Source organism: Schistocerca americana, unplaced genomic scaffold (genome assembly GCF_021461395.2).
Source record: "Schistocerca americana isolate TAMUIC-IGC-003095 unplaced genomic scaffold, iqSchAmer2.1 HiC_scaffold_1645, whole genome shotgun sequence".
NCBI lineage: Eukaryota > Metazoa > Arthropoda > Insecta > Orthoptera > Acrididae > Schistocerca > Schistocerca americana.
Window position 1 is genome coordinate 1 of NW_025725734.1, and position 24,205 is coordinate 24,205.

Below are 24,205 nucleotides of genomic sequence, written 5' to 3' on the forward strand. Positions count from 1 at the left end.
CATTGCTGGCGTTCGTCTCCACGAAATGCGTCCGGAGCACGCCGTTCTATAACGCGAGAGAGTGGATTTTTTACAGTTGTCGTCAGTCAACCGTGGGTGGCTGCTGCGTTCGCTGGAAAGAGCACTGCCGTCGTTATCCGGTGTGGTCTAGTGGCTAGGATACCTGGCTCTCACCCAGGAGGCCCGGGTTCGATTCCCGGTACCGGAATTGCGCGTTTTTATTGCTCCTCTTATGCGACTTGTCTCGACTTTGCTCGACTGACGCTACGCTGACGCGTGCAGAAAGCTACGTTAAGTATGACTCGCGGCAACACCTGACGGCGAGAGAGATGCGGCGTCTATCCACTTGTTATCGAGCCACATACCGGTACCTGTAGTCAAGAGGCTTGGAGGACTGCAAGACATTGCCACGGAGGTGAATGCAGCTAACCACTGTAGTTAGTGTCCTGACAGCGCAGGCACGTTCATTTGCTCGTATACATGTGATGGAGACCGTGTCTGACACTGCTGTGGCGTACACCTTGGCCTAGGCTTTGCTGGGTATCGCCACTTGCATTCGAGCCAGCTGCCTTCGCGTGCGCCTCCGTGGCCATGGCCGTGATCGTCTAGTGGTTAGGACATTGCGTTGTGGCCGCAATAACCCAGGTTCGAATCCTGGTCACGGCAATTTTGAAAGTTTTGCCTTGCTGCCGTTGCAATGACGAGTACTCGAAATGACAGTACTCTGTTGATTTTTTCACTCGTGTTCCGCAGGCCGCAGTTTGCACTACCACTTCATCCCCAACACGTAATGTCGCCTCCCAGAGCGCAGACGTCCGCTGCTCTCTGTAGTCGAAAAGGGCAGTTGTTTGAAGTGCGATGGATGAGCAGCCAGTCCCAGCAGAACAGGAAGCTGTGGCGTGCACTGTTTGTACAAATGCTAGGAACACTGGCGCACCAAGCAGCGCATGTAGCGTGGCCGAGCGCTTTAAGGCGCTGGTTTAAGGCACCAGTATCTCTGTAGGCGCGGTTTCGAATCCCGTAGCTGCCGGCGGTTTTGCTGTGATCGCGTTAACCTGGCGCTTTTTCTTCAAGTGTAACCTCCTTGAGCTCACATATGTTTGATACATGGAGCATTCTAGCTCCGCCTGACAGTTACAGCTACGATACTTTAGTGGTTACGGAAGGCCCAGGTTCGAAACCTGGTCACGGTACGAAAACGTCTCTTGACGCTGTCTCCTTAACTGCGACAGCTACAGACAAGTGGCGTCGCTACCATACGGCGGGCACGGCTTTTTCTTGCTGTGGATGGCCTAAAGAGACGCTTCCAGTGGGAGAGCAGTGGAAATACATGGCACGGCGATTGCCAAGATACTTCCATTTCGAAGTGATCTTTGTAGTACAAAGGAAACGTTTTGCCGCTGCTGCCCCAACGGTAACGTGGCCGAGCGGTCTAAGGCGCTGGTTTTAGGCACCAGTCTCTTCGGAGGCGTGGGTTCGAATCCCACCGTTGCCACTTTTTACGTCTCATTTTTGTGCCGTTGCGGTGTGTTCTCGTGGAGTGGGGACGCAGCTCTTGTGACGCGCGTGTTGTGTAGGTAGCGTGGCCGAGCGGTCTAAGGCGCTGGTTTCAGGCACCATTCTCTTCGGAGGCGTGGGTTCGAATCCCACAGCTGCCAAACGTGTAATGTTTCCTGTGTCGAAGGCAGATGCACTCATTGCCCGCAAAGGAAACAGCACAACAAGGCGTGAGCGTCTGCTTGGTGAATTGTCGTAGAACAGTGCGTGGTGCAACGACAGGATTTTCAGGCACCTTTTGCTCTCATCATTGCTGGCGTTCGTCTCCACGAAATGCGTCCGGAGCACGCCGTTCTATAACGCGAGAGAGTGGATTTTTTACAGTTGTCGTCAGTCAACCGTGGGTGGCTGCTGCGTTCGCTGGAAAGAGCACTGCCGTCGTTATCCGGTGTGGTCTAGTGGCTAGGATACCTGGCTCTCACCCAGGAGGCCCGGGTTCGATTCCCGGTACCGGAATTGCGCGTTTTTATTGCTCCTCTTATGCGACTTGTCTCGACTTTGCTCGACTGACGCTACGCTGACGCGTGCAGAAAGCTACGTTAAGTATGACTCGCGGCAACACCTGACGGCGAGAGAGATGCGGCGTCTATCCACTTGTTATCGAGCCACATACCGGTACCTGTAGTCAAGAGGCTTGGAGGACTGCAAGACATTGCCACGGAGGTGAATGCAGCTAACCACTGTAGTTAGTGTCCTGACAGCGCAGGCACGTTCATTTGCTCGTATACATGTGATGGAGACCGTGTCTGACACTGCTGTGGCGTACACCTTGGCCTAGGCTTTGCTGGGTATCGCCACTTGCATTCGAGCCAGCTGCCTTCGCGTGCGCCTCCGTGGCCATGGCCGTGATCGTCTAGTGGTTAGGACATTGCGTTGTGGCCGCAATAACCCAGGTTCGAATCCTGGTCACGGCAATTTTGAAAGTTTTGCCTTGCTGCCGTTGCAATGACGAGTACTCGAAATGACAGTACTCTGTTGATTTTTTCACTCGTGTTCCGCAGGCCGCAGTTTGCACTACCACTTCATCCCCAACACGTAATGTCGCCTCCCAGAGCGCAGACGTCCGCTGCTCTCTGTAGTCGAAAAGGGCAGTTGTTTGAAGTGCGATGGATGAGCAGCCAGTCCCAGCAGAACAGGAAGCTGTGGCGTGCACTGTTTGTACAAATGCTAGGAACACTGGCGCACCAAGCAGCGCATGTAGCGTGGCCGAGCGCTTTAAGGCGCTGGTTTAAGGCACCAGTATCTCTGTAGGCGCGGTTTCGAATCCCGTAGCTGCCGGCGGTTTTGCTGTGATCGCGTTAACCTGGCGCTTTTTCTTCAAGTGTAACCTCCTTGAGCTCACATATGTTTGATACATGGAGCATTCTAGCTCCGCCTGACAGTTACAGCTACGATACTTTAGTGGTTACGGAAGGCCCAGGTTCGAAACCTGGTCACGGTACGAAAACGTCTCTTGACGCTGTCTCCTTAACTGCGACAGCTACAGACAAGTGGCGTCGCTACCATACGGCGGGCACGGCTTTTTCTTGCTGTGGATGGCCTAAAGAGACGCTTCCAGTGGGAGAGCAGTGGAAATACATGGCACGGCGATTGCCAAGATACTTCCATTTCGAAGTGATCTTTGTAGTACAAAGGAAACGTTTTGCCGCTGCTGCCCCAACGGTAACGTGGCCGAGCGGTCTAAGGCGCTGGTTTTAGGCACCAGTCTCTTCGGAGGCGTGGGTTCGAATCCCACCGTTGCCACTTTTTACGTCTCATTTTTGTGCCGTTGCGGTGTGTTCTCGTGGAGTGGGACGCAGCTCTTGTGACGCGCGTGTTGTGTAGGTAGCGTGGCCGAGCGGTCTAAGGCGCTGGTTTCAGGCACCATTCTCTTCGGAGGCGTGGGTTCGAATCCCACAGCTGCCAAACGTGTAATGTTTCCTGTGTCGAAGGCAGATGCACTCATTGCCCGCAAAGGAAACAGCACAACAAGGCGTGAGCGTCTGCTTGGTGAATTGTCGTAGAACAGTGCGTGGTGCAACGACAGGATTTTCAGGCACCTTTTGCTCTCATCATTGCTGGCGTTCGTCTCCACGAAATGCGTCCGGAGCACGCCGTTCTATAACGCGAGAGAGTGGATTTTTTACAGTTGTCGTCAGTCAACCGTGGGTGGCTGCTGCGTTCGCTGGAAAGAGCACTGCCGTCGTTATCCGGTGTGGTCTAGTGGCTAGGATACCTGGCTCTCACCCAGGAGGCCCGGGTTCGATTCCCGGTACCGGAATTGCGCGTTTTTATTGCTCCTCTTATGCGACTTGTCTCGACTTTGCTCGACTGACGCTACGCTGACGCGTGCAGAAAGCTACGTTAAGTATGACTCGCGGCAACACCTGACGGCGAGAGAGATGCGGCGTCTATCCACTTGTTATCGAGCCACATACCGGTACCTGTAGTCAAGAGGCTTGGAGGACTGCAAGACATTGCCACGGAGGTGAATGCAGCTAACCACTGTAGTTAGTGTCCTGACAGCGCAGGCACGTTCATTTGCTCGTATACATGTGATGGAGACCGTGTCTGACACTGCTGTGGCGTACACCTTGGCCTAGGCTTTGCTGGGTATCGCCACTTGCATTCGAGCCAGCTGCCTTCGCGTGCGCCTCCGTGGCCATGGCCGTGATCGTCTAGTGGTTAGGACATTGCGTTGTGGCCGCAATAACCCAGGTTCGAATCCTGGTCACGGCAATTTTGAAAGTTTTGCCTTGCTGCCGTTGCAATGACGAGTACTCGAAATGACAGTACTCTGTTGATTTTTTCACTCGTGTTCCGCAGGCCGCAGTTTGCACTACCACTTCATCCCCAACACGTAATGTCGCCTCCCAGAGCGCAGACGTCCGCTGCTCTCTGTAGTCGAAAAGGGCAGTTGTTTGAAGTGCGATGGATGAGCAGCCAGTCCCAGCAGAACAGGAAGCTGTGGCGTGCACTGTTTGTACAAATGCTAGGAACACTGGCGCACCAAGCAGCGCATGTAGCGTGGCCGAGCGCTTTAAGGCGCTGGTTTAAGGCACCAGTATCTCTGTAGGCGCGGTTTCGAATCCCGTAGCTGCCGGCGGTTTTGCTGTGATCGCGTTAACCTGGCGCTTTTTCTTCAAGTGTAACCTCCTTGAGCTCACATATGTTTGATACATGGAGCATTCTAGCTCCGCCTGACAGTTACAGCTACGATACTTTAGTGGTTACGGAAGGCCCAGGTTCGAAACCTGGTCACGGTACGAAAACGTCTCTTGACGCTGTCTCCTTAACTGCGACAGCTACAGACAAGTGGCGTCGCTACCATACGGCGGGCACGGCTTTTTCTTGCTGTGGATGGCCTAAAGAGACGCTTCCAGTGGGAGAGCAGTGGAAATACATGGCACGGCGATTGCCAAGATACTTCCATTTCGAAGTGATCTTTGTAGTACAAAGGAAACGTTTTGCCGCTGCTGCCCCAACGGTAACGTGGCCGAGCGGTCTAAGGCGCTGGTTTTAGGCACCAGTCTCTTCGGAGGCGTGGGTTCGAATCCCACCGTTGCCACTTTTTACGTCTCATTTTTGTGCCGTTGCGGTGTGTTCTCGTGGAGTGGGACGCAGCTCTTGTGACGCGCGTGTTGTGTAGGTAGCGTGGCCGAGCGGTCTAAGGCGCTGGTTTCAGGCACCATTCTCTTCGGAGGCGTGGGTTCGAATCCCACAGCTGCCAAACGTGTAATGTTTCCTGTGTCGAAGGCAGATGCACTCATTGCCCGCAAAGGAAACAGCACAACAAGGCGTGAGCGTCTGCTTGGTGAATTGTCGTAGAACAGTGCGTGGTGCAACGACAGGATTTTCAGGCACCTTTTGCTCTCATCATTGCTGGCGTTCGTCTCCACGAAATGCGTCCGGAGCACGCCGTTCTATAACGCGAGAGAGTGGATTTTTTACAGTTGTCGTCAGTCAACCGTGGGTGGCTGCTGCGTTCGCTGGAAAGAGCACTGCCGTCGTTATCCGGTGTGGTCTAGTGGCTAGGATACCTGGCTCTCACCCAGGAGGCCCGGGTTCGATTCCCGGTACCGGAATTGCGCGTTTTTATTGCTCCTCTTATGCGACTTGTCTCGACTTTGCTCGACTGACGCTACGCTGACGCGTGCAGAAAGCTACGTTAAGTATGACTCGCGGCAACACCTGACGGCGAGAGAGATGCGGCGTCTATCCACTTGTTATCGAGCCACATACCGGTACCTGTAGTCAAGAGGCTTGGAGGACTGCAAGACATTGCCACGGAGGTGAATGCAGCTAACCACTGTAGTTAGTGTCCTGACAGCGCAGGCACGTTCATTTGCTCGTATACATGTGATGGAGACCGTGTCTGACACTGCTGTGGCGTACACCTTGGCCTAGGCTTTGCTGGGTATCGCCACTTGCATTCGAGCCAGCTGCCTTCGCGTGCGCCTCCGTGGCCATGGCCGTGATCGTCTAGTGGTTAGGACATTGCGTTGTGGCCGCAATAACCCAGGTTCGAATCCTGGTCACGGCAATTTTGAAAGTTTTGCCTTGCTGCCGTTGCAATGACGAGTACTCGAAATGACAGTACTCTGTTGATTTTTTCACTCGTGTTCCGCAGGCCGCAGTTTGCACTACCACTTCATCCCCAACACGTAATGTCGCCTCCCAGAGCGCAGACGTCCGCTGCTCTCTGTAGTCGAAAAGGGCAGTTGTTTGAAGTGCGATGGATGAGCAGCCAGTCCCAGCAGAACAGGAAGCTGTGGCGTGCACTGTTTGTACAAATGCTAGGAACACTGGCGCACCAAGCAGCGCATGTAGCGTGGCCGAGCGCTTTAAGGCGCTGGTTTAAGGCACCAGTATCTCTGTAGGCGCGGTTTCGAATCCCGTAGCTGCCGGCGGTTTTGCTGTGATCGCGTTAACCTGGCGCTTTTTCTTCAAGTGTAACCTCCTTGAGCTCACATATGTTTGATACATGGAGCATTCTAGCTCCGCCTGACAGTTACAGCTACGATACTTTAGTGGTTACGGAAGGCCCAGGTTCGAAACCTGGTCACGGTACGAAAACGTCTCTTGACGCTGTCTCCTTAACTGCGACAGCTACAGACAAGTGGCGTCGCTACCATACGGCGGGCACGGCTTTTTCTTGCTGTGGATGGCCTAAAGAGACGCTTCCAGTGGGAGAGCAGTGGAAATACATGGCACGGCGATTGCCAAGATACTTCCATTTCGAAGTGATCTTTGTAGTACAAAGGAAACGTTTTGCCGCTGCTGCCCCAACGGTAACGTGGCCGAGCGGTCTAAGGCGCTGGTTTTAGGCACCAGTCTCTTCGGAGGCGTGGGTTCGAATCCCACCGTTGCCACTTTTTACGTCTCATTTTTGTGCCGTTGCGGTGTGTTCTCGTGGAGTGGGACGCAGCTCTTGTGACGCGCGTGTTGTGTAGGTAGCGTGGCCGAGCGGTCTAAGGCGCTGGTTTCAGGCACCATTCTCTTCGGAGGCGTGGGTTCGAATCCCACAGCTGCCAAACGTGTAATGTTTCCTGTGTCGAAGGCAGATGCACTCATTGCCCGCAAAGGAAACAGCACAACAAGGCGTGAGCGTCTGCTTGGTGAATTGTCGTAGAACAGTGCGTGGTGCAACGACAGGATTTTCAGGCACCTTTTGCTCTCATCATTGCTGGCGTTCGTCTCCACGAAATGCGTCCGGAGCACGCCGTTCTATAACGCGAGAGAGTGGATTTTTTACAGTTGTCGTCAGTCAACCGTGGGTGGCTGCTGCGTTCGCTGGAAAGAGCACTGCCGTCGTTATCCGGTGTGGTCTAGTGGCTAGGATACCTGGCTCTCACCCAGGAGGCCCGGGTTCGATTCCCGGTACCGGAATTGCGCGTTTTTATTGCTCCTCTTATGCGACTTGTCTCGACTTTGCTCGACTGACGCTACGCTGACGCGTGCAGAAAGCTACGTTAAGTATGACTCGCGGCAACACCTGACGGCGAGAGAGATGCGGCGTCTATCCACTTGTTATCGAGCCACATACCGGTACCTGTAGTCAAGAGGCTTGGAGGACTGCAAGACATTGCCACGGAGGTGAATGCAGCTAACCACTGTAGTTAGTGTCCTGACAGCGCAGGCACGTTCATTTGCTCGTATACATGTGATGGAGACCGTGTCTGACACTGCTGTGGCGTACACCTTGGCCTAGGCTTTGCTGGGTATCGCCACTTGCATTCGAGCCAGCTGCCTTCGCGTGCGCCTCCGTGGCCATGGCCGTGATCGTCTAGTGGTTAGGACATTGCGTTGTGGCCGCAATAACCCAGGTTCGAATCCTGGTCACGGCAATTTTGAAAGTTTTGCCTTGCTGCCGTTGCAATGACGAGTACTCGAAATGACAGTACTCTGTTGATTTTTTCACTCGTGTTCCGCAGGCCGCAGTTTGCACTACCACTTCATCCCCAACACGTAATGTCGCCTCCCAGAGCGCAGACGTCCGCTGCTCTCTGTAGTCGAAAAGGGCAGTTGTTTGAAGTGCGATGGATGAGCAGCCAGTCCCAGCAGAACAGGAAGCTGTGGCGTGCACTGTTTGTACAAATGCTAGGAACACTGGCGCACCAAGCAGCGCATGTAGCGTGGCCGAGCGCTTTAAGGCGCTGGTTTAAGGCACCAGTATCTCTGTAGGCGCGGTTTCGAATCCCGTAGCTGCCGGCGGTTTTGCTGTGATCGCGTTAACCTGGCGCTTTTTCTTCAAGTGTAACCTCCTTGAGCTCACATATGTTTGATACATGGAGCATTCTAGCTCCGCCTGACAGTTACAGCTACGATACTTTAGTGGTTACGGAAGGCCCAGGTTCGAAACCTGGTCACGGTACGAAAACGTCTCTTGACGCTGTCTCCTTAACTGCGACAGCTACAGACAAGTGGCGTCGCTACCATACGGCGGGCACGGCTTTTTCTTGCTGTGGATGGCCTAAAGAGACGCTTCCAGTGGGAGAGCAGTGGAAATACATGGCACGGCGATTGCCAAGATACTTCCATTTCGAAGTGATCTTTGTAGTACAAAGGAAACGTTTTGCCGCTGCTGCCCCAACGGTAACGTGGCCGAGCGGTCTAAGGCGCTGGTTTTAGGCACCAGTCTCTTCGGAGGCGTGGGTTCGAATCCCACCGTTGCCACTTTTTACGTCTCATTTTTGTGCCGTTGCGGTGTGTTCTCGTGGAGTGGGACGCAGCTCTTGTGACGCGCGTGTTGTGTAGGTAGCGTGGCCGAGCGGTCTAAGGCGCTGGTTTCAGGCACCATTCTCTTCGGAGGCGTGGGTTCGAATCCCACAGCTGCCAAACGTGTAATGTTTCCTGTGTCGAAGGCAGATGCACTCATTGCCCGCAAAGGAAACAGCACAACAAGGCGTGAGCGTCTGCTTGGTGAATTGTCGTAGAACAGTGCGTGGTGCAACGACAGGATTTTCAGGCACCTTTTGCTCTCATCATTGCTGGCGTTCGTCTCCACGAAATGCGTCCGGAGCACGCCGTTCTATAACGCGAGAGAGTGGATTTTTTACAGTTGTCGTCAGTCAACCGTGGGTGGCTGCTGCGTTCGCTGGAAAGAGCACTGCCGTCGTTATCCGGTGTGGTCTAGTGGCTAGGATACCTGGCTCTCACCCAGGAGGCCCGGGTTCGATTCCCGGTACCGGAATTGCGCGTTTTTATTGCTCCTCTTATGCGACTTGTCTCGACTTTGCTCGACTGACGCTACGCTGACGCGTGCAGAAAGCTACGTTAAGTATGACTCGCGGCAACACCTGACGGCGAGAGAGATGCGGCGTCTATCCACTTGTTATCGAGCCACATACCGGTACCTGTAGTCAAGAGGCTTGGAGGACTGCAAGACATTGCCACGGAGGTGAATGCAGCTAACCACTGTAGTTAGTGTCCTGACAGCGCAGGCACGTTCATTTGCTCGTATACATGTGATGGAGACCGTGTCTGACACTGCTGTGGCGTACACCTTGGCCTAGGCTTTGCTGGGTATCGCCACTTGCATTCGAGCCAGCTGCCTTCGCGTGCGCCTCCGTGGCCATGGCCGTGATCGTCTAGTGGTTAGGACATTGCGTTGTGGCCGCAATAACCCAGGTTCGAATCCTGGTCACGGCAATTTTGAAAGTTTTGCCTTGCTGCCGTTGCAATGACGAGTACTCGAAATGACAGTACTCTGTTGATTTTTTCACTCGTGTTCCGCAGGCCGCAGTTTGCACTACCACTTCATCCCCAACACGTAATGTCGCCTCCCAGAGCGCAGACGTCCGCTGCTCTCTGTAGTCGAAAAGGGCAGTTGTTTGAAGTGCGATGGATGAGCAGCCAGTCCCAGCAGAACAGGAAGCTGTGGCGTGCACTGTTTGTACAAATGCTAGGAACACTGGCGCACCAAGCAGCGCATGTAGCGTGGCCGAGCGCTTTAAGGCGCTGGTTTAAGGCACCAGTATCTCTGTAGGCGCGGTTTCGAATCCCGTAGCTGCCGGCGGTTTTGCTGTGATCGCGTTAACCTGGCGCTTTTTCTTCAAGTGTAACCTCCTTGAGCTCACATATGTTTGATACATGGAGCATTCTAGCTCCGCCTGACAGTTACAGCTACGATACTTTAGTGGTTACGGAAGGCCCAGGTTCGAAACCTGGTCACGGTACGAAAACGTCTCTTGACGCTGTCTCCTTAACTGCGACAGCTACAGACAAGTGGCGTCGCTACCATACGGCGGGCACGGCTTTTTCTTGCTGTGGATGGCCTAAAGAGACGCTTCCAGTGGGAGAGCAGTGGAAATACATGGCACGGCGATTGCCAAGATACTTCCATTTCGAAGTGATCTTTGTAGTACAAAGGAAACGTTTTGCCGCTGCTGCCCCAACGGTAACGTGGCCGAGCGGTCTAAGGCGCTGGTTTTAGGCACCAGTCTCTTCGGAGGCGTGGGTTCGAATCCCACCGTTGCCACTTTTTACGTCTCATTTTTGTGCCGTTGCGGTGTGTTCTCGTGGAGTGGGACGCAGCTCTTGTGACGCGCGTGTTGTGTAGGTAGCGTGGCCGAGCGGTCTAAGGCGCTGGTTTCAGGCACCATTCTCTTCGGAGGCGTGGGTTCGAATCCCACAGCTGCCAAACGTGTAATGTTTCCTGTGTCGAAGGCAGATGCACTCATTGCCCGCAAAGGAAACAGCACAACAAGGCGTGAGCGTCTGCTTGGTGAATTGTCGTAGAACAGTGCGTGGTGCAACGACAGGATTTTCAGGCACCTTTTGCTCTCATCATTGCTGGCGTTCGTCTCCACGAAATGCGTCCGGAGCACGCCGTTCTATAACGCGAGAGAGTGGATTTTTTACAGTTGTCGTCAGTCAACCGTGGGTGGCTGCTGCGTTCGCTGGAAAGAGCACTGCCGTCGTTATCCGGTGTGGTCTAGTGGCTAGGATACCTGGCTCTCACCCAGGAGGCCCGGGTTCGATTCCCGGTACCGGAATTGCGCGTTTTTATTGCTCCTCTTATGCGACTTGTCTCGACTTTGCTCGACTGACGCTACGCTGACGCGTGCAGAAAGCTACGTTAAGTATGACTCGCGGCAACACCTGACGGCGAGAGAGATGCGGCGTCTATCCACTTGTTATCGAGCCACATACCGGTACCTGTAGTCAAGAGGCTTGGAGGACTGCAAGACATTGCCACGGAGGTGAATGCAGCTAACCACTGTAGTTAGTGTCCTGACAGCGCAGGCACGTTCATTTGCTCGTATACATGTGATGGAGACCGTGTCTGACACTGCTGTGGCGTACACCTTGGCCTAGGCTTTGCTGGGTATCGCCACTTGCATTCGAGCCAGCTGCCTTCGCGTGCGCCTCCGTGGCCATGGCCGTGATCGTCTAGTGGTTAGGACATTGCGTTGTGGCCGCAATAACCCAGGTTCGAATCCTGGTCACGGCAATTTTGAAAGTTTTGCCTTGCTGCCGTTGCAATGACGAGTACTCGAAATGACAGTACTCTGTTGATTTTTTCACTCGTGTTCCGCAGCGCCGCAGTTTGCACTACCACTTCATCCCCAACACGTAATGTCGCCTCCCAGAGCGCAGACGTCCGCTGCTCTCTGTAGTCGAAAAGGGCAGTTGTTTGAAGTGCGATGGATGAGCAGCCAGTCCCAGCAGAACAGGAAGCTGTGGCGTGCACTGTTTGTACAAATGCTAGGAACACTGGCGCACCAAGCAGCGCATGTAGCGTGGCCGAGCGCTTTAAGGCGCTGGTTTAAGGCACCAGTATCTCTGTAGGCGCGGTTTCGAATCCCGTAGCTGCCGGCGGTTTTGCTGTGATCGCGTTAACCTGGCGCTTTTTCTTCAAGTGTAACCTCCTTGAGCTCACATATGTTTGATACATGGAGCATTCTAGCTCCGCCTGACAGTTACAGCTACGATACTTTAGTGGTTACGGAAGGCCCAGGTTCGAAACCTGGTCACGGTACGAAAACGTCTCTTGACGCTGTCTCCTTAACTGCGACAGCTACAGACAAGTGGCGTCGCTACCATACGGCGGGCACGGCTTTTTCTTGCTGTGGATGGCCTAAAGAGACGCTTCCAGTGGGAGAGCAGTGGAAATACATGGCACGGCGATTGCCAAGATACTTCCATTTCGAAGTGATCTTTGTAGTACAAAGGAAACGTTTTGCCGCTGCTGCCCCAACGGTAACGTGGCCGAGCGGTCTAAGGCGCTGGTTTTAGGCACCAGTCTCTTCGGAGGCGTGGGTTCGAATCCCACCGTTGCCACTTTTTACGTCTCATTTTTGTGCCGTTGCGGTGTGTTCTCGTGGAGTGGGACGCAGCTCTTGTGACGCGCGTGTTGTGTAGGTAGCGTGGCCGAGCGGTCTAAGGCGCTGGTTTCAGGCACCATTCTCTTCGGAGGCGTGGGTTCGAATCCCACAGCTGCCAAACGTGTAATGTTTCCTGTGTCGAAGGCAGATGCACTCATTGCCCGCAAAGGAAACAGCACAACAAGGCGTGAGCGTCTGCTTGGTGAATTGTCGTAGAACAGTGCGTGGTGCAACGACAGGATTTTCAGGCACCTTTTGCTCTCATCATTGCTGGCGTTCGTCTCCACGAAATGCGTCCGGAGCACGCCGTTCTATAACGCGAGAGAGTGGATTTTTTACAGTTGTCGTCAGTCAACCGTGGGTGGCTGCTGCGTTCGCTGGAAAGAGCACTGCCGTCGTTATCCGGTGTGGTCTAGTGGCTAGGATACCTGGCTCTCACCCAGGAGGCCCGGGTTCGATTCCCGGTACCGGAATTGCGCGTTTTTATTGCTCCTCTTATGCGACTTGTCTCGACTTTGCTCGACTGACGCTACGCTGACGCGTGCAGAAAGCTACGTTAAGTATGACTCGCGGCAACACCTGACGGCGAGAGAGATGCGGCGTCTATCCACTTGTTATCGAGCCACATACCGGTACCTGTAGTCAAGAGGCTTGGAGGACTGCAAGACATTGCCACGGAGGTGAATGCAGCTAACCACTGTAGTTAGTGTCCTGACAGCGCAGGCACGTTCATTTGCTCGTATACATGTGATGGAGACCGTGTCTGACACTGCTGTGGCGTACACCTTGGCCTAGGCTTTGCTGGGTATCGCCACTTGCATTCGAGCCAGCTGCCTTCGCGTGCGCCTCCGTGGCCATGGCCGTGATCGTCTAGTGGTTAGGACATTGCGTTGTGGCCGCAATAACCCAGGTTCGAATCCTGGTCACGGCAATTTTGAAAGTTTTGCCTTGCTGCCGTTGCAATGACGAGTACTCGAAATGACAGTACTCTGTTGATTTTTTCACTCGTGTTCCGCAGGCCGCAGTTTGCACTACCACTTCATCCCCAACACGTAATGTCGCCTCCCAGAGCGCAGACGTCCGCTGCTCTCTGTAGTCGAAAAGGGCAGTTGTTTGAAGTGCGATGGATGAGCAGCCAGTCCCAGCAGAACAGGAAGCTGTGGCGTGCACTGTTTGTACAAATGCTAGGAACACTGGCGCACCAAGCAGCGCATGTAGCGTGGCCGAGCGCTTTAAGGCGCTGGTTTAAGGCACCAGTATCTCTGTAGGCGCGGTTTCGAATCCCGTAGCTGCCGGCGGTTTTGCTGTGATCGCGTTAACCTGGCGCTTTTTCTTCAAGTGTAACCTCCTTGAGCTCACATATGTTTGATACATGGAGCATTCTAGCTCCGCCTGACAGTTACAGCTACGATACTTTAGTGGTTACGGAAGGCCCAGGTTCGAAACCTGGTCACGGTACGAAAACGTCTCTTGACGCTGTCTCCTTAACTGCGACAGCTACAGACAAGTGGCGTCGCTACCATACGGCGGGCACGGCTTTTTCTTGCTGTGGATGGCCTAAAGAGACGCTTCCAGTGGGAGAGCAGTGGAAATACATGGCACGGCGATTGCCAAGATACTTCCATTTCGAAGTGATCTTTGTAGTACAAAGGAAACGTTTTGCCGCTGCTGCCCCAACGGTAACGTGGCCGAGCGGTCTAAGGCGCTGGTTTTAGGCACCAGTCTCTTCGGAGGCGTGGGTTCGAATCCCACCGTTGCCACTTTTTACGTCTCATTTTTGTGCCGTTGCGGTGTGTTCTCGTGGAGTGGGACGCAGCTCTTGTGACGCGCGTGTTGTGTAGGTAGCGTGGCCGAGCGGTCTAAGGCGCTGGTTTCAGGCACCATTCTCTTCGGAGGCGTGGGTTCGAATCCCACAGCTGCCAAACGTGTAATGTTTCCTGTGTCGAAGGCAGATGCACTCATTGCCCGCAAAGGAAACAGCACAACAAGGCGTGAGCGTCTGCTTGGTGAATTGTCGTAGAACAGTGCGTGGTGCAACGACAGGATTTTCAGGCACCTTTTGCTCTCATCATTGCTGGCGTTCGTCTCCACGAAATGCGTCCGGAGCACGCCGTTCTATAACGCGAGAGAGTGGATTTTTTACAGTTGTCGTCAGTCAACCGTGGGTGGCTGCTGCGTTCGCTGGAAAGAGCACTGCCGTCGTTATCCGGTGTGGTCTAGTGGCTAGGATACCTGGCTCTCACCCAGGAGGCCCGGGTTCGATTCCCGGTACCGGAATTGCGCGTTTTTATTGCTCCTCTTATGCGACTTGTCTCGACTTTGCTCGACTGACGCTACGCTGACGCGTGCAGAAAGCTACGTTAAGTATGACTCGCGGCAACACCTGACGGCGAGAGAGATGCGGCGTCTATCCACTTGTTATCGAGCCACATACCGGTACCTGTAGTCAAGAGGCTTGGAGGACTGCAAGACATTGCCACGGAGGTGAATGCAGCTAACCACTGTAGTTAGTGTCCTGACAGCGCAGGCACGTTCATTTGCTCGTATACATGTGATGGAGACCGTGTCTGACACTGCTGTGGCGTACACCTTGGCCTAGGCTTTGCTGGGTATCGCCACTTGCATTCGAGCCAGCTGCCTTCGCGTGCGCCTCCGTGGCCATGGCCGTGATCGTCTAGTGGTTAGGACATTGCGTTGTGGCCGCAATAACCCAGGTTCGAATCCTGGTCACGGCAATTTTGAAAGTTTTGCCTTGCTGCCGTTGCAATGACGAGTACTCGAAATGACAGTACTCTGTTGATTTTTTCACTCGTGTTCCGCAGGCCGCAGTTTGCACTACCACTTCATCCCCAACACGTAATGTCGCCTCCCAGAGCGCAGACGTCCGCTGCTCTCTGTAGTCGAAAAGGGCAGTTGTTTGAAGTGCGATGGATGAGCAGCCAGTCCCAGCAGAACAGGAAGCTGTGGCGTGCACTGTTTGTACAAATGCTAGGAACACTGGCGCACCAAGCAGCGCATGTAGCGTGGCCGAGCGCTTTAAGGCGCTGGTTTAAGGCACCAGTATCTCTGTAGGCGCGGTTTCGAATCCCGTAGCTGCCGGCGGTTTTGCTGTGATCGCGTTAACCTGGCGCTTTTTCTTCAAGTGTAACCTCCTTGAGCTCACATATGTTTGATACATGGAGCATTCTAGCTCCGCCTGACAGTTACAGCTACGATACTTTAGTGGTTACGGAAGGCCCAGGTTCGAAACCTGGTCACGGTACGAAAACGTCTCTTGACGCTGTCTCCTTAACTGCGACAGCTACAGACAAGTGGCGTCGCTACCATACGGCGGGCACGGCTTTTTCTTGCTGTGGATGGCCTAAAGAGACGCTTCCAGTGGGAGAGCAGTGGAAATACATGGCACGGCGATTGCCAAGATACTTCCATTTCGAAGTGATCTTTGTAGTACAAAGGAAACGTTTTGCCGCTGCTGCCCCAACGGTAACGTGGCCGAGCGGTCTAAGGCGCTGGTTTTAGGCACCAGTCTCTTCGGAGGCGTGGGTTCGAATCCCACCGTTGCCACTTTTTACGTCTCATTTTTGTGCCGTTGCGGTGTGTTCTCGTGGAGTGGGACGCAGCTCTTGTGACGCGCGTGTTGTGTAGGTAGCGTGGCCGAGCGGTCTAAGGCGCTGGTTTCAGGCACCATTCTCTTCGGAGGCGTGGGTTCGAATCCCACAGCTGCCAAACGTGTAATGTTTCCTGTGTCGAAGGCAGATGCACTCATTGCCCGCAAAGGAAACAGCACAACAAGGCGTGAGCGTCTGCTTGGTGAATTGTCGTAGAACAGTGCGTGGTGCAACGACAGGATTTTCAGGCACCTTTTGCTCTCATCATTGCTGGCGTTCGTCTCCACGAAATGCGTCCGGAGCACGCCGTTCTATAACGCGAGAGAGTGGATTTTTTACAGTTGTCGTCAGTCAACCGTGGGTGGCTGCTGCGTTCGCTGGAAAGAGCACTGCCGTCGTTATCCGGTGTGGTCTAGTGGCTAGGATACCTGGCTCTCACCCAGGAGGCCCGGGTTCGATTCCCGGTACCGGAATTGCGCGTTTTTATTGCTCCTCTTATGCGACTTGTCTCGACTTTGCTCGACTGACGCTACGCTGACGCGTGCAGAAAGCTACGTTAAGTATGACTCGCGGCAACACCTGACGGCGAGAGAGATGCGGCGTCTATCCACTTGTTATCGAGCCACATACCGGTACCTGTAGTCAAGAGGCTTGGAGGACTGCAAGACATTGCCACGGAGGTGAATGCAGCTAACCACTGTAGTTAGTGTCCTGACAGCGCAGGCACGTTCATTTGCTCGTATACATGTGATGGAGACCGTGTCTGACACTGCTGTGGCGTACACCTTGGCCTAGGCTTTGCTGGGTATCGCCACTTGCATTCGAGCCAGCTGCCTTCGCGTGCGCCTCCGTGGCCATGGCCGTGATCGTCTAGTGGTTAGGACATTGCGTTGTGGCCGCAATAACCCAGGTTCGAATCCTGGTCACGGCAATTTTGAAAGTTTTGCCTTGCTGCCGTTGCAATGACGAGTACTCGAAATGACAGTACTCTGTTGATTTTTTCACTCGTGTTCCGCAGGCCGCAGTTTGCACTACCACTTCATCCCCAACACGTAATGTCGCCTCCCAGAGCGCAGACGTCCGCTGCTCTCTGTAGTCGAAAAGGGCAGTTGTTTGAAGTGCGATGGATGAGCAGCCAGTCCCAGCAGAACAGGAAGCTGTGGCGTGCACTGTTTGTACAAATGCTAGGAACACTGGCGCACCAAGCAGCGCATGTAGCGTGGCCGAGCGCTTTAAGGCGCTGGTTTAAGGCACCAGTATCTCTGTAGGCGCGGTTTCGAATCCCGTAGCTGCCGGCGGTTTTGCTGTGATCGCGTTAACCTGGCGCTTTTTCTTCAAGTGTAACCTCCTTGAGCTCACATATGTTTGATACATGGAGCATTCTAGCTCCGCCTGACAGTTACAGCTACGATACTTTAGTGGTTACGGAAGGCCCAGGTTCGAAACCTGGTCACGGTACGAAAACGTCTCTTGACGCTGTCTCCTTAACTGCGACAGCTACAGACAAGTGGCGTCGCTACCATACGGCGGGCACGGCTTTTTCTTGCTGTGGATGGCCTAAAGAGACGCTTCCAGTGGGAGAGCAGTGGAAATACATGGCACGGCGATTGCCAAGATACTTCCATTTCGAAGTGATCTTTGTAGTACAAAGGAAACGTTTTGCCGCTGCTGCCCCAACGGTAACGTGGCCGAGCGGTCTAAGGCGCTGGTTTTAGGCACCAGTCTCTTCGGAGGCGTGGGTTCGAATCCCACCGTTGCCACTTTTTACGTCTCATTTTTGTGCCGTTGCGGTGTGTTCTCGTGGAGTGGGACGCAGCTCTTGTGACGCGCGTGTTGTGTAGGTAGCGTGGCCGAGCGGTCTAAGGCGCTGGTTTCAGGCACCATTCTCTTCGGAGGCGTGGGTTCGAATCCCACAGCTGCCAAACGTGTAATGTTTCCTGTGTCGAAGGCAGATGCACTCATTGCCCGCAAAGGAAACAGCACAACAAGGCGTGAGCGTCTGCTTGGTGAATTGTCGTAGAACAGTGCGTGGTGCAACGACAGGATTTTCAGGCACCTTTTGCTCTCATCATTGCTGGCGTTCGTCTCCACGAAATGCGTCCGGAGCACGCCGTTCTATAACGCGAGAGAGTGGATTTTTTACAGTTGTCGTCAGTCAACCGTGGGTGGCTGCTGCGTTCGCTGGAAAGAGCACTGCCGTCGTTATCCGGTGTGGTCTAGTGGCTAGGATACCTGGCTCTCACCCAGGAGGCCCGGGTTCGATTCCCGGTACCGGAATTGCGCGTTTTTATTGCTCCTCTTATGCGACTTGTCTCGACTTTGCTCGACTGACGCTACGCTGACGCGTGCAGAAAGCTACGTTAAGTATGACTCGCGGCAACACCTGACGGCGAGAGAGATGCGGCGTCTATCCACTTGTTATCGAGCCACATACCGGTACCTGTAGTCAAGAGGCTTGGAGGACTGCAAGACATTGCCACGGAGGTGAATGCAGCTAACCACTGTAGTTAGTGTCCTGACAGCGCAGGCACGTTCATTTGCTCGTATACATGTGATGGAGACCGTGTCTGACACTGCTGTGGCGTACACCTTGGCCTAGGCTTTGCTGGGTATCGCCACTTGCATTCGAGCCAGCTGCCTTCGCGTGCGCCTCCGTGGCCATGGCCGTGATCGTCTAGTGGTTAGGACATTGCGTTGTGGCCGCAATAACCCAGGTTCGAATCCTGGTCACGGCAATTTTGAAAGTTTTGCCTTGCTGCCGTTGCAATGACGAGTACTCGAAATGACAGTACTCTGTTGATTTTTTCACTCGTGTTCCGCAGGCCGCAGTTTGCACTACCACTTCATCCCCAACACGTAATGTCGCCTCCCAGAGCGCAGACGTCCGCTGCTCTCTGTAGTCGAAAAGGGCAGTTGTTTGAAGTGCGATGGATGAGCAGCCAGTCCCAGCAGAACAGGAAGCTGTGGCGTGCACTGTTTGTACAAATGCTAGGAACACTGGCGCACCAAGCAGCGCATGTAGCGTGGCCGAGCGCTTTAAGGCGCTGGTTTAAGGCACCAGTATCTCTGTAGGCGCGGTTTCGAATCCCGTAGCTGCCGGCGGTTTTGCTGTGATCGCGTTAACCTGGCGCTTTTTCTTCAAGTGTAACCTCCTTGAGCTCACATATGTTTGATACATGGAGCATTCTAGCTCCGCCTGACAGTTACAGCTACGATACTTTAGTGGTTACGGAAGGCCCAGGTTCGAAACCTGGTCACGGTACGAAAACGTCTCTTGACGCTGTCTCCTTAACTGCGACAGCTACAGACAAGTGGCGTCGCTACCATACGGCGGGCACGGCTTTTTCTTGCTGTGGATGGCCTAAAGAGACGCTTCCAGTGGGAGAGCAGTGGAAATACATGGCACGGCGATTGCCAAGATACTTCCATTTCGAAGTGATCTTTGTAGTACAAAGGAAACGTTTTGCCGCTGCTGCCCCAACGGTAACGTGGCCGAGCGGTCTAAGGCGCTGGTTTTAGGCACCAGTCTCTTCGGAGGCGTGGGTTCGAATCCCACCGTTGCCACTTTTTACGTCTCATTTTTGTGCCGTTGCGGTGTGTTCTCGTGGAGTGGGACGCAGCTCTTGTGACGCGCGTGTTGTGTAGGTAGCGTGGCCGAGCGGTCTAAGGCGCTGGTTTCAGGCACCATTCTCTTCGGAGGCGTGGGTTCGAATCCCACAGCTGCCAAACGTGTAATGTTTCCTGTGTCGAAGGCAGATGCACTCATTGCCCGCAAAGGAAACAGCACAACAAGGCGTGAGCGTCTGCTTGGTGAATTGTCGTAGAACAGTGCGTGGTGCAACGACAGGATTTTCAGGCACCTTTTGCTCTCATCATTGCTGGCGTTCGTCTCCACGAAATGCGTCCGGAGCACGCCGTTCTATAACGCGAGAGAGTGGATTTTTTACAGTTGTCGTCAGTCAACCGTGGGTGGCTGCTGCGTTCGCTGGAAAGAGCACTGCCGTCGTTATCCGGTGTGGTCTAGTGGCTAGGATACCTGGCTCTCACCCAGGAGGCCCGGGTTCGATTCCCGGTACCGGAATTGCGCGTTTTTATTGCTCCTCTTATGCGACTTGTCTCGACTTTGCTCGACTGACGCTACGCTGACGCGTGCAGAAAGCTACGTTAAGTATGACTCGCGGCAACACCTGACGGCGAGAGAGATGCGGCGTCTATCCACTTGTTATCGAGCCACATACCGGTACCTGTAGTCAAGAGGCTTGGAGGACTGCAAGACATTGCCACGGAGGTGAATGCAGCTAACCACTGTAGTTAGTGTCCTGACAGCGCAGGCACGTTCATTTGCTCGTATACATGTGATGGAGACCGTGTCTGACACTGCTGTGGCGTACACCTTGGCCTAGGCTTTGCTGGGTATCGCCACTTGCATTCGAGCCAGCTGCCTTCGCGTGCGCCTCCGTGGCCATGGCCGTGATCGTCTAGTGGTTAGGACATTGCGTTGTGGCCGCAATAACCCAGGTTCGAATCCTGGTCACGGCAATTTTGAAAGTTTTGCCTTGCTGCCGTTGCAATGACGAGTACTCGAAATGACAGTACTCTGTTGATTTTTTCACTCGTGTTCCGCAGGCCGCAGTTTGCACTACCACTTCATCCCCAACACGTAATGTCGCCTCCCAGAGCGCAGACGTCCGCTGCTCTCTGTAGTCGAAAAGGGCAGTTGTTTGAAGTGCGATGGATGAGCAGCCAGTCCCAGCAGAACAGGAAGCTGTGGCGTGCACTGTTTGTACAAATGCTAGGAACACTGGCGCACCAAGCAGCGCATGTAGCGTGGCCGAGCGCTTTAAGGCGCTGGTTTAAGGCACCAGTATCTCTGTAGGCGCGGTTTCGAATCCCGTAGCTGCCGGCGGTTTTGCTGTGATCGCGTTAACCTGGCGCTTTTTCTTCAAGTGTAACCTCCTTGAGCTCACATATGTTTGATACATGGAGCATTCTAGCTCCGCCTGACAGTTACAGCTACGATACTTTAGTGGTTACGGAAGGCCCAGGTTCGAAACCTGGTCACGGTACGAAAACGTCTCTTGACGCTGTCTCCTTAACTGCGACAGCTACAGACAAGTGGCGTCGCTACCATACGGCGGGCACGGCTTTTTCTTGCTGTGGATGGCCTAAAGAGACGCTTCCAGTGGGAGAGCAGTGGAAATACATGGCACGGCGATTGCCAAGATACTTCCATTTCGAAGTGATCTTTGTAGTACAAAGGAAACGTTTTGCCGCTGCTGCCCCAACGGTAACGTGGCCGAGCGGTCTAAGGCGCTGGTTTTAGGCACCAGTCTCTTCGGAGGCGTGGGTTCGAATCCCACCGTTGCCACTTTTTACGTCTCATTTTTGTGCCGTTGCGGTGTGTTCTCGTGGAGTGGGACGCAGCTCTTGTGACGCGCGTGTTGTGTAGGTAGCGTGGCCGAGCGGTCTAAGGCGCTGGTTTCAGGCACCATTCTCTTCGGAGGCGTGGGTTCGAATCCCACAGCTGCCAAACGTGTAATGTTTCCTGTGTCGAAGGCAGATGCACTCATTGCCCGCAAAGGAAACAGCACAACAAGGCGTGAGCGTCTGCTTGGTGAATTGTCGTAGAACAGTGCGTGGTGCAACGACAGGATTTTCAGGCACCTTTTGCTCTCATCATTGCTGGCGTTCGTCTCCACGAAATGCGTCCGGAGCACGCCGTTCTATAACGCGAGAGAGTGGATTTTTTACAGTTGTCGTCAGTCAACCGTGGGTGGCTGCTGCGTTCGCTGGAAAGAGCACTGCCGTCGTTATCCGGTGTGGTCTAGTGGCTAGGATACCTGGCTCTCACCCAGGAGGCCCGGGTTCGATTCCCGGTACCGGAATTGCGCGTTTTTATTGCTCCTCTTATGCGACTTGTCTCGACTTTGCTCGACTGACGCTACGCTGACGCGTGCAGAAAGCTACGTTAAGTATGACTCGCGGCAACACCTGACGGCGAGAGAGATGCGGCGTCTATCCACTTGTTATCGAGCCACATACCGGTACCTGTAGTCAAGAGGCTTGGAGGACTGCAAGACATTGCCACGGAGGTGAATGCAGCTAACCACTGTAGTTAGTGTCCTGACAGCGCAGGCACGTTCATTTGCTCGTATACATGTGATGGAGACCGTGTCTGACACTGCTGTGGCGTACACCTTGGCCTAGGCTTTGCTGGGTATCGCCACTTGCATTCGAGCCAGCTGCCTTCGCGTGCGCCTCCGTGGCCATGGCCGTGATCGTCTAGTGGTTAGGACATTGCGTTGTGGCCGCAATAACCCAGGTTCGAATCCTGGTCACGGCAATTTTGAAAGTTTTGCCTTGCTGCCGTTGCAATGACGAGTACTCGAAATGACAGTACTCTGTTGATTTTTTCACTCGTGTTCCGCAGGCCGCAGTTTGCACTACCACTTCATCCCCAACACGTAATGTCGCCTCCCAGAGCGCAGACGTCCGCTGCTCTCTGTAGTCGAAAAGGGCAGTTGTTTGAAGTGCGATGGATGAGCAGCCAGTCCCAGCAGAACAGGAAGCTGTGGCGTGCACTGTTTGTACAAATGCTAGGAACACTGGCGCACCAAGCAGCGCATGTAGCGTGGCCGAGCGCTTTAAGGCGCTGGTTTAAGGCACCAGTATCTCTGTAGGCGCGGTTTCGAATCCCGTAGCTGCCGGCGGTTTTGCTGTGATCGCGTTAACCTGGCGCTTTTTCTTCAAGTGTAACCTCCTTGAGCTCACATATGTTTGATACATGGAGCATTCTAGCTCCGCCTGACAGTTACAGCTACGATACTTTAGTGGTTACGGAAGGCCCAGGTTCGAAACCTGGTCACGGTACGAAAACGTCTCTTGACGCTGTCTCCTTAACTGCGACAGCTACAGACAAGTGGCGTCGCTACCATACGGCGGGCACGGCTTTTTCTTGCTGTGGATGGCCTAAAGAGACGCTTCCAGTGGAGAGCAGTGGAAATACATGGCACGGCGATTGCCAAGATACTTCCATTTCGAAGTGATCTTTGTAGTACAAAGGAAACGTTTTGCCGCTGCTGCCCCAACGGTAACGTGGCCGAGCGGTCTAAGGCGCTGGTTTTAGGCACCAGTCTCTTCGGAGGCGTGGGTTCGAATCCCACCGTTGCCACTTTTTACGTCTCATTTTTGTGCCGTTGCGGTGTGTTCTCGTGGAGTGGGACGCAGCTCTTGTGACGCGCGTGTTGTGTAGGTAGCGTGGCCGAGCGGTCTAAGGCGCTGGTTTCAGGCACCATTCTCTTCGGAGGCGTGGGTTCGAATCCCACAGCTGCCAAACGTGTAATGTTTCCTGTGTCGAAGGCAGATGCACTCATTGCCCGCAAAGGAAACAGCACAACAAGGCGTGAGCGTCTGCTTGGTGAATTGTCGTAGAACAGTGCGTGGTGCAACGACAGGATTTTCAGGCACCTTTTGCTCTCATCATTGCTGGCGTTCGTCTCCACGAAATGCGTCCGGAGCACGCCGTTCTATAACGCGAGAGAGTGGATTTTTTACAGTTGTCGTCAGTCAACCGTGGGTGGCTGCTGCGTTCGCTGGAAAGAGCACTGCCGTCGTTATCCGGTGTGGTCTAGTGGCTAGGATACCTGGCTCTCACCCAGGAGGCCCGGGTTCGATTCCCGGTACCGGAATTGCGCGTTTTTATTGCTCCTCTTATGCGACTTGTCTCGACTTTGCTCGACTGACGCTACGCTGACGCGTGCAGAAAGCTACGTTAAGTATGACTCGCGGCAACACCTGACGGCGAGAGAGATGCGGCGTCTATCCACTTGTTATCGAGCCACATACCGGTACCTGTAGTCAAGAGGCTTGGAGGACTGCAAGACATTGCCACGGAGGTGAATGCAGCTAACCACTGTAGTTAGTGTCCTGACAGCGCAGGCACGTTCATTTGCTCGTATACATGTGATGGAGACCGTGTCTGACACTGCTGTGGCGTACACCTTGGCCTAGGCTTTGCTGGGTATCGCCACTTGCATTCGAGCCAGCTGCCTTCGCGTGCGCCTCCGTGGCCATGGCCGTGATCGTCTAGTGGTTAGGACATTGCGTTGTGGCCGCAATAACCCAGGTTCGAATCCTGGTCACGGCAATTTTGAAAGTTTTGCCTTGCTGCCGTTGCAATGACGAGTACTCGAAATGACAGTACTCTGTTGATTTTTTCACTCGTGTTCCGGG

At 54.0% G+C, this 24,205-nt stretch overlaps 54 non-coding genes across 54 annotated transcripts; all 54 read left to right on the top strand.

Annotated features, from left to right (window-relative positions):
* The first annotated feature begins 136 nt into the window (after window positions 1-136).
* Trnae-cuc lies at window positions 137-208 on the top strand. Its single transcript has one exon. It is a non-coding gene; the product is annotated as a tRNA-Glu (tRNA).
* Window positions 209-594: 386 nt separating this feature from the next.
* Trnah-gug lies at window positions 595-666 on the top strand. The gene has a single exon. It is a non-coding gene; the product is annotated as a tRNA-His (tRNA).
* Window positions 667-1,413: 747 nt separating this feature from the next.
* Window positions 1,414-1,495, top strand: Trnal-uag. The gene has a single exon. It is a non-coding gene; the product is annotated as a tRNA-Leu (tRNA).
* Window positions 1,496-1,576: 81 nt separating this feature from the next.
* On the top strand, window positions 1,577-1,658 carry Trnal-cag. Its single transcript has one exon. It is a non-coding gene; the product is annotated as a tRNA-Leu (tRNA).
* A 283-nt stretch (window positions 1,659-1,941) lies between these two features.
* Trnae-cuc lies at window positions 1,942-2,013 on the top strand. Its single transcript has one exon. It is a non-coding gene; the product is annotated as a tRNA-Glu (tRNA).
* Window positions 2,014-2,399: 386 nt separating this feature from the next.
* Window positions 2,400-2,471, top strand: Trnah-gug. Its single transcript has one exon. It is a non-coding gene; the product is annotated as a tRNA-His (tRNA).
* Window positions 2,472-3,218: 747 nt separating this feature from the next.
* On the top strand, window positions 3,219-3,300 carry Trnal-uag. Its single transcript has one exon. It is a non-coding gene; the product is annotated as a tRNA-Leu (tRNA).
* Window positions 3,301-3,380: 80 nt separating this feature from the next.
* On the top strand, window positions 3,381-3,462 carry Trnal-cag. The gene has a single exon. It is a non-coding gene; the product is annotated as a tRNA-Leu (tRNA).
* Window positions 3,463-3,745: 283 nt separating this feature from the next.
* Trnae-cuc lies at window positions 3,746-3,817 on the top strand. The gene has a single exon. It is a non-coding gene; the product is annotated as a tRNA-Glu (tRNA).
* Window positions 3,818-4,203: 386 nt separating this feature from the next.
* Window positions 4,204-4,275, top strand: Trnah-gug. The gene has a single exon. It is a non-coding gene; the product is annotated as a tRNA-His (tRNA).
* Window positions 4,276-5,022: 747 nt separating this feature from the next.
* On the top strand, window positions 5,023-5,104 carry Trnal-uag. The gene has a single exon. It is a non-coding gene; the product is annotated as a tRNA-Leu (tRNA).
* An 80-nt stretch (window positions 5,105-5,184) lies between these two features.
* Window positions 5,185-5,266, top strand: Trnal-cag. Its single transcript has one exon. It is a non-coding gene; the product is annotated as a tRNA-Leu (tRNA).
* A 283-nt stretch (window positions 5,267-5,549) lies between these two features.
* On the top strand, window positions 5,550-5,621 carry Trnae-cuc. Its single transcript has one exon. It is a non-coding gene; the product is annotated as a tRNA-Glu (tRNA).
* Window positions 5,622-6,007: 386 nt separating this feature from the next.
* Trnah-gug lies at window positions 6,008-6,079 on the top strand. Its single transcript has one exon. It is a non-coding gene; the product is annotated as a tRNA-His (tRNA).
* Window positions 6,080-6,826: 747 nt separating this feature from the next.
* On the top strand, window positions 6,827-6,908 carry Trnal-uag. Its single transcript has one exon. It is a non-coding gene; the product is annotated as a tRNA-Leu (tRNA).
* An 80-nt stretch (window positions 6,909-6,988) lies between these two features.
* On the top strand, window positions 6,989-7,070 carry Trnal-cag. Its single transcript has one exon. It is a non-coding gene; the product is annotated as a tRNA-Leu (tRNA).
* Window positions 7,071-7,353: 283 nt separating this feature from the next.
* On the top strand, window positions 7,354-7,425 carry Trnae-cuc. Its single transcript has one exon. It is a non-coding gene; the product is annotated as a tRNA-Glu (tRNA).
* Window positions 7,426-7,811: 386 nt separating this feature from the next.
* Trnah-gug lies at window positions 7,812-7,883 on the top strand. Its single transcript has one exon. It is a non-coding gene; the product is annotated as a tRNA-His (tRNA).
* A 747-nt stretch (window positions 7,884-8,630) lies between these two features.
* On the top strand, window positions 8,631-8,712 carry Trnal-uag. Its single transcript has one exon. It is a non-coding gene; the product is annotated as a tRNA-Leu (tRNA).
* Window positions 8,713-8,792: 80 nt separating this feature from the next.
* Window positions 8,793-8,874, top strand: Trnal-cag. Its single transcript has one exon. It is a non-coding gene; the product is annotated as a tRNA-Leu (tRNA).
* Window positions 8,875-9,157: 283 nt separating this feature from the next.
* Trnae-cuc lies at window positions 9,158-9,229 on the top strand. Its single transcript has one exon. It is a non-coding gene; the product is annotated as a tRNA-Glu (tRNA).
* A 386-nt stretch (window positions 9,230-9,615) lies between these two features.
* Trnah-gug lies at window positions 9,616-9,687 on the top strand. Its single transcript has one exon. It is a non-coding gene; the product is annotated as a tRNA-His (tRNA).
* Window positions 9,688-10,434: 747 nt separating this feature from the next.
* On the top strand, window positions 10,435-10,516 carry Trnal-uag. The gene has a single exon. It is a non-coding gene; the product is annotated as a tRNA-Leu (tRNA).
* An 80-nt stretch (window positions 10,517-10,596) lies between these two features.
* Window positions 10,597-10,678, top strand: Trnal-cag. Its single transcript has one exon. It is a non-coding gene; the product is annotated as a tRNA-Leu (tRNA).
* A 283-nt stretch (window positions 10,679-10,961) lies between these two features.
* Window positions 10,962-11,033, top strand: Trnae-cuc. Its single transcript has one exon. It is a non-coding gene; the product is annotated as a tRNA-Glu (tRNA).
* Window positions 11,034-11,419: 386 nt separating this feature from the next.
* On the top strand, window positions 11,420-11,491 carry Trnah-gug. Its single transcript has one exon. It is a non-coding gene; the product is annotated as a tRNA-His (tRNA).
* Window positions 11,492-12,239: 748 nt separating this feature from the next.
* Trnal-uag lies at window positions 12,240-12,321 on the top strand. Its single transcript has one exon. It is a non-coding gene; the product is annotated as a tRNA-Leu (tRNA).
* Window positions 12,322-12,401: 80 nt separating this feature from the next.
* Trnal-cag lies at window positions 12,402-12,483 on the top strand. Its single transcript has one exon. It is a non-coding gene; the product is annotated as a tRNA-Leu (tRNA).
* Window positions 12,484-12,766: 283 nt separating this feature from the next.
* On the top strand, window positions 12,767-12,838 carry Trnae-cuc. The gene has a single exon. It is a non-coding gene; the product is annotated as a tRNA-Glu (tRNA).
* A 386-nt stretch (window positions 12,839-13,224) lies between these two features.
* Window positions 13,225-13,296, top strand: Trnah-gug. Its single transcript has one exon. It is a non-coding gene; the product is annotated as a tRNA-His (tRNA).
* A 747-nt stretch (window positions 13,297-14,043) lies between these two features.
* Trnal-uag lies at window positions 14,044-14,125 on the top strand. Its single transcript has one exon. It is a non-coding gene; the product is annotated as a tRNA-Leu (tRNA).
* An 80-nt stretch (window positions 14,126-14,205) lies between these two features.
* On the top strand, window positions 14,206-14,287 carry Trnal-cag. The gene has a single exon. It is a non-coding gene; the product is annotated as a tRNA-Leu (tRNA).
* A 283-nt stretch (window positions 14,288-14,570) lies between these two features.
* Trnae-cuc lies at window positions 14,571-14,642 on the top strand. The gene has a single exon. It is a non-coding gene; the product is annotated as a tRNA-Glu (tRNA).
* Window positions 14,643-15,028: 386 nt separating this feature from the next.
* Window positions 15,029-15,100, top strand: Trnah-gug. Its single transcript has one exon. It is a non-coding gene; the product is annotated as a tRNA-His (tRNA).
* A 747-nt stretch (window positions 15,101-15,847) lies between these two features.
* On the top strand, window positions 15,848-15,929 carry Trnal-uag. The gene has a single exon. It is a non-coding gene; the product is annotated as a tRNA-Leu (tRNA).
* An 80-nt stretch (window positions 15,930-16,009) lies between these two features.
* Window positions 16,010-16,091, top strand: Trnal-cag. The gene has a single exon. It is a non-coding gene; the product is annotated as a tRNA-Leu (tRNA).
* A 283-nt stretch (window positions 16,092-16,374) lies between these two features.
* On the top strand, window positions 16,375-16,446 carry Trnae-cuc. The gene has a single exon. It is a non-coding gene; the product is annotated as a tRNA-Glu (tRNA).
* A 386-nt stretch (window positions 16,447-16,832) lies between these two features.
* On the top strand, window positions 16,833-16,904 carry Trnah-gug. The gene has a single exon. It is a non-coding gene; the product is annotated as a tRNA-His (tRNA).
* Window positions 16,905-17,651: 747 nt separating this feature from the next.
* Trnal-uag lies at window positions 17,652-17,733 on the top strand. The gene has a single exon. It is a non-coding gene; the product is annotated as a tRNA-Leu (tRNA).
* Window positions 17,734-17,813: 80 nt separating this feature from the next.
* Trnal-cag lies at window positions 17,814-17,895 on the top strand. The gene has a single exon. It is a non-coding gene; the product is annotated as a tRNA-Leu (tRNA).
* A 283-nt stretch (window positions 17,896-18,178) lies between these two features.
* On the top strand, window positions 18,179-18,250 carry Trnae-cuc. The gene has a single exon. It is a non-coding gene; the product is annotated as a tRNA-Glu (tRNA).
* A 386-nt stretch (window positions 18,251-18,636) lies between these two features.
* Window positions 18,637-18,708, top strand: Trnah-gug. Its single transcript has one exon. It is a non-coding gene; the product is annotated as a tRNA-His (tRNA).
* A 747-nt stretch (window positions 18,709-19,455) lies between these two features.
* Window positions 19,456-19,537, top strand: Trnal-uag. Its single transcript has one exon. It is a non-coding gene; the product is annotated as a tRNA-Leu (tRNA).
* An 80-nt stretch (window positions 19,538-19,617) lies between these two features.
* On the top strand, window positions 19,618-19,699 carry Trnal-cag. Its single transcript has one exon. It is a non-coding gene; the product is annotated as a tRNA-Leu (tRNA).
* Window positions 19,700-19,982: 283 nt separating this feature from the next.
* On the top strand, window positions 19,983-20,054 carry Trnae-cuc. Its single transcript has one exon. It is a non-coding gene; the product is annotated as a tRNA-Glu (tRNA).
* A 386-nt stretch (window positions 20,055-20,440) lies between these two features.
* Window positions 20,441-20,512, top strand: Trnah-gug. Its single transcript has one exon. It is a non-coding gene; the product is annotated as a tRNA-His (tRNA).
* A 747-nt stretch (window positions 20,513-21,259) lies between these two features.
* Window positions 21,260-21,341, top strand: Trnal-uag. Its single transcript has one exon. It is a non-coding gene; the product is annotated as a tRNA-Leu (tRNA).
* Window positions 21,342-21,421: 80 nt separating this feature from the next.
* Trnal-cag lies at window positions 21,422-21,503 on the top strand. Its single transcript has one exon. It is a non-coding gene; the product is annotated as a tRNA-Leu (tRNA).
* Window positions 21,504-21,786: 283 nt separating this feature from the next.
* Trnae-cuc lies at window positions 21,787-21,858 on the top strand. Its single transcript has one exon. It is a non-coding gene; the product is annotated as a tRNA-Glu (tRNA).
* Window positions 21,859-22,244: 386 nt separating this feature from the next.
* Trnah-gug lies at window positions 22,245-22,316 on the top strand. The gene has a single exon. It is a non-coding gene; the product is annotated as a tRNA-His (tRNA).
* A 746-nt stretch (window positions 22,317-23,062) lies between these two features.
* Window positions 23,063-23,144, top strand: Trnal-uag. Its single transcript has one exon. It is a non-coding gene; the product is annotated as a tRNA-Leu (tRNA).
* Window positions 23,145-23,224: 80 nt separating this feature from the next.
* Trnal-cag lies at window positions 23,225-23,306 on the top strand. The gene has a single exon. It is a non-coding gene; the product is annotated as a tRNA-Leu (tRNA).
* Window positions 23,307-23,589: 283 nt separating this feature from the next.
* On the top strand, window positions 23,590-23,661 carry Trnae-cuc. Its single transcript has one exon. It is a non-coding gene; the product is annotated as a tRNA-Glu (tRNA).
* Window positions 23,662-24,047: 386 nt separating this feature from the next.
* Window positions 24,048-24,119, top strand: Trnah-gug. Its single transcript has one exon. It is a non-coding gene; the product is annotated as a tRNA-His (tRNA).
* The last annotated feature ends 86 nt before the right edge of the window (window positions 24,120-24,205 follow it).